The following is a 5,208-nucleotide window of genomic DNA, read 5'->3' on the forward strand; positions in this document are numbered from 1 at the left end:
TCCTCCGAGAGAGAGAAGGAGAATTAGAGAAACGCACACTTAGATTCACACAGGACACCGAATTGGACAGGAGAAGTACTCCAGATATAACAAACTGACCCCAGCCCCCGACACATAAACTACTGCAGCATAAATATTGGAGGCTGAGACAGGAGGAGTTAGGAGACACTGTGGCCCCATCTGAGGACACCCCCGGACAGGGCCAAACAGGAAGGATATAACCCCACCCACTTTGCCCAAGCACAACCCCCACACCACTAGAGGGATATCTTCAACCACCAACTTACCATCCTGAGACAAAGCTGAGTATAGCCCTTAAAGATCGCCGCCATGGCACAACCCAAAGGGGGCGCCAACCCAGACAGGATGACCACATCAGTGAATCAACCCACTCAGGTGACGCACCCCTTCCAGGGACGGCATGAGAGGGCCCCAGGCTTCCTATGTCAGGCCTCCTATGTCAGGCCTCCTATGTCAGGCCTCTATGTCCAGGCCTCCTATGTCAGGGCCTCCTATGTCAGGCCTCCTCTGTCAGGCCTCCTATGTCAGGCTTCCTATGTCAGGCTTCCTATGTCAGGCTTCCTATGTCAGGCCTCCTATATCAGGCTTCCTATGTCAGGCTTCAAATCAAATCAAATTTATTTATATAGCCCTTCGTACATCAGCTGATATCTCAAAGTGCTGTACAAGGAAACCCAGCCTAAAACCCCAAACAGCAAGCAATGCAGGTGTAGAAGCACGGTGGTTAGGAAAAACTCCCTAGAAAGGCCAAACCTAGGAAGAAACCTAGAGGAGAGGAACCAGGCTATGTGGGGTGGCCAGTCACTCTTCTGGCTGTGCCGGAGTAGGAGATTATAAGAGAACATGGCCAAGATGTTCAAAATGTTCATAAATGACCAGCACATGGGTCGAATATTAATAAGGCAGAACAGTTGGAAACTGGAGCAGCAGCACGGCCAGGTGGACTGGGGACAGCAAGGAGTCATCATGTCAGGTTAGTCCTGGGGCATGGTCCTAGGGCTCAGGTCCTCCGAGAGAAAGAAAGAGAATTAGAGAGAGCATATGTGGGGTGGCCAGAGTCCTCTTCCGGCTGTGCCGGAGTGGAGATTATAACAGAACATGGCCAAGATGTTCAAATGTTCATAAATGACCAGCATGGTCGAATAATAATAAGGCAGAACAGTTGAAACTGGAGCAGCAGCACGGCCAGGTGGACTGGGGACAGCAAGGAGTCATCATGTCAGGTAGTCCTGGGGCATGGTCCTAGGGCTCAGGTCCTCCGAGAGAAGAGAAGGAGAGAATTAGAGAGCGCACACTTAGATTCACACAGGACACCGAATTGGACAGGAGAAGTACTCCAGATATAACAAACTGACCCCAGCCCCGACACATAAACTACTGCAGCATAAATACTGGAGGCTGAGACAGGAGGGGTTAGGAGATACTGTGGCCCCATCCGAGGACACCGGACAGGGGCCAAACAGGAAGGATATAACCCTACCCACTTTGCCAAAGCACAGCCCCCACATTCACTAGAGGGATATCTTCAACCACCAACTTACCATCCTGGAGACAAAGCTGAGTATAGCCCGCAAAGATCTCCGCCATGGCACAACCTGTGGGGGCGCCAACCCAGACAGGATTACCACATCAGTGAATCAACCCAATCAGGTGACGACCCCTTCCAGGGACGGGGCATGAGAGGGCCCCAGGCTTCCTATGTCAGGCCTCCTATGTCAGGGCCTCCTATGTCCAGGCCTCCTATGTCAGGCTTCCTATGTCAGGCTTCCCAGTCAGGCTTCCTTGGAAGTATGGCCGAGCTGACCATGTATAAATCAGGCCTTCGTCCAAAGCGGTAATATGATCCAGTCTATGGTAAGATGAGACTCTCACGAACAGGATTTGCTCTACGACCCCGGTATGCCCGCACGTGGACCTGTCTGAAGTCACTACCAGCCGATGTGCCGTCTTCTGTCTGTATGCGTCCAAACCTTTTGGGCTACAAACTAATACTGACCCCGCACAAGTGTCACGGGACTCGTCCGAAGGTAACCCGGCACCCGTTTAAAAAATGAATGCAAGCACACTACACTGACCAAAAGTATGTGGACAACTGCTTGTCGAACATCTCATTCCAAAATCATGGGCATTAATATGGAGTTGGTCCCCCCCTTGCTGCTATAACAGCCTCCACTCCTCTATGGGAAGGCTTCTCTCCATCAGAGGCTTGAAACATTGCTGCTATAACAGCCCCACTCCTCTGGGAAGGCTTCTTCCACTGATGTTTGAACATTGCTGCTATAACAGCTCCACTCCTCTGGGAAGGCTTTCCACTAAATGTTTGAACATTGCTGCTATAACAGCCCACTCCTCTGGGAAGGCTTTCCACTAGGATGTTGAACATTGCTGCTATAACAGCTCTCCACTCCTCTGGGGAAGGCTTTCCACTAGATGTTTGAACATTGCTGCTATAACAGCCTCCACTCCTCTGGGAAGGCTTTCCACTCAGATGTTGAACATTGCTGCTATAACAGCTTCCACTCCTCTGGGAAGGCTTTCCACTAGATGTTTGAACATTGCCGCTATAACAGCCTCCACTCCTTCTGTTTGAACATTGCTGCTATAACAGCCTTCCGGGGAAGGCTTTCCAAATGTTTGAACATTGCTGCTATAACAGCCTCCACTCCTCTGGGAAGGCTTTCCACTAAATGTTTGAACATTGCTGCGGGTACTTGCTTCCATTTGCTTCGGGCACTGATGTTGTGCGATTAGGGCCTCTGGCTCGCAGTCGGAATTCCAATTCATCCCAAAAGGTGTTCGATGGGGTTGAGGTCAGGGTTCCGTGATGTCAAGTCAAGTTCTTCCACACCGATCTCAACAAACCATTTCTGTATGGACCACGCTTTGTGCGCAGGGGCATTGTCATGCTGAAACAGGAAAAGGCCTTCTGCAAACTGTTACCACAGAGTTGGAAGCACAGAATCATCTAGAATGTAATTGTATGCTGTAGCGTTAGGATTTCCTTTCACTCGAACCATGAAAAACAGCCCCAGACCATTTTTCCTCCTCCACCAAACTTTACAGTTGGCACTATGCATTCTGGCAGGTAGCATTCTCCTGGCATCCGCCAAACCCATATTCATCCATTGGGACTGCCCAGATGGTGAAGCGTGATTCATCGCTCCAGAGAACGTTTCCACTGCTCCCGAGTCCAACGCTGGGCATGGCCTATAGTGATCTTAGGCTTGTGTGCTGCTGCTCGGCCATGGAAACCCATTTCATGAAGACTAACAGTTCATGTGCTGACGTTGCTTTCAGAGGCAGTTTGGAACTCGGAGTGAGTGTGGCAACTGAGGACAGACTGTTGTTACATTTCCACTTCTGTACCCAACACTTACAGTTGACCAACTGACTTGTTGGAAAAGGTGGCATCCTATGATGGTGCCACGTTGAAAGTCACTGGGCTCTTCAGTAGGTCATTCTATTGCCAACGTTTGTCTATGGAATTGCATGGCTGTGTGCTCAATTGTATACGCCTGTCAACAACAGGTGTGGCTGAAATAGCCAAATCCACTAATTTGAAGGCGTGTCCACATGCCAAATCAAATTTTATTTGTCACATACACATGGTTAGCAGATGTTAATGCGAGTATGGGCGAAATGCTTGTGCTTCTAGTTCCGACAATGCAGTAATAACCAACAAGTAATCTAACTAACAATTCCACAAGTGTAAGGGGATAAAGAATATGTACATAAAGATATATGAATGAGTGATGGTACAGAGCAGCATAGGCAAGATACAGTAGATGGTATCGAGTACAGTATATACATATGAGATGAGTATGTAAACAAAGTGGCACATAGTTAAAGTGGCTAGTGATACATGTATTACATAAAGATGCAGTATATGATATAGAGTACAGTATATACGTATACATATGAGATGAATAATGTAGGGTATGTAAACATTATATTAGGTAGCATTGTTTAAAGTGGCTAGTGATATATTTTACATCATTTCCCATCATTCCCATTATTAAAGTGTCTGAGTTGAGTCAGTGTGTTGGCAGCAGCCACTCAATGTTAGTGGTGGCTGTTTAACAGTCTGATGGCCTTGAGATAAGCTGTTTTTCAGTCTCTTGATCCTGTCTGATGCACCTGTACTGACCTCGCCTTCTGGATGATAGCGGGGTGAACAGGCAGTAAACTCGGGTGGTTGTTGTCCTTTATGATCTTTATGGCCTTCCTGTAACATCGGGTGCGGGTGTCCACATACCTTTTTGTATATATAGTGTATGTCGTAATTTTCTGCCAACAAAAATAAGGGGTTAAATACAATATATCTCTAGGTATAGGACATACACTTAAAATCCTTATTCCTTTTCGACTTGTTTTTGGACTGTCTGTTTGCTGAATGTATTTATTCATTGCGTTTCTATGGGCTACAGTAGTAAATTCATTATTTTATCAAATCATATTTTTTTTTCTATGTTTTTTCTTACCTACAGGGGTATGGTCATTTAAAACAATTTGCATGTGTTAGCTTGGTAGAACGCCCCCTTTAGGAGTTAAAGAACCCATGGGCTAATGGGACGTTATGCAGATAGACTGAGGAAGCATTTTGGTGATTCCTCTGTGTTTATCATTAACGGTTAGTGTTTGTCAGTCTGCGGTTTGGCTGGGCCTCGTCACAGTGGCTGAGGATTGGGGCTGCGGGCTGTGTGGTCCTCTTTAAGCCCTGGTCATCCAGCTAAATAGACTATTAGTTACTAAACAGGCCCAATACATAGCATCATTCAGTTACGGCAGTATGTTAGTGTGTATATCAGAACTCAGCCTTTAAGTTTGTTCAGTTAACATTTCCCGCTTGCCCAGTAAGTGTATTTACAGTCATCGTATTGATTTGCATTGAGCTTTTCCCCAATCGAGATGGATGCATATGGTGTTACATTTAGTAGTAATCTGGTCCAGTCCTGCAGGACGTGGGTGTCAAGGTTAACTTGACCCTTTGGGAGTATTGCTCCACGTCCCAAATCCATCAGCATCGTCCAGTATAAATGCTTTGATCATGACACAGTGACACATCATTTCTGACTGTAAAACAACACACAGAAATTGTTTTATCGCCTCCTCCCTTTATGAATGAGGCACATATTTCCGTGTTGCCACGGCAACGTGGTTCTTCACTGCCTTTGTGGCGTAGCAAGC

At 46.9% G+C, this 5,208-nt stretch overlaps 1 pseudogene; it reads left to right on the top strand.

Moving 5' to 3' along the window:
• Nucleotides 1-330: 330 nt before the first annotated feature.
• Nucleotides 331-5,208, top strand: part of LOC135534105 (actin filament-associated protein 1-like) — a 41,156-nt pseudogene continuing 36,278 nt past the window's right edge.

The sequence above is a fragment of the Oncorhynchus masou genome, unplaced genomic scaffold (genome assembly GCF_036934945.1).
Source record: "Oncorhynchus masou masou isolate Uvic2021 unplaced genomic scaffold, UVic_Omas_1.1 unplaced_scaffold_3009, whole genome shotgun sequence".
In the NCBI taxonomy this organism is placed as follows: domain Eukaryota; kingdom Metazoa; phylum Chordata; class Actinopteri; order Salmoniformes; family Salmonidae; genus Oncorhynchus; species Oncorhynchus masou.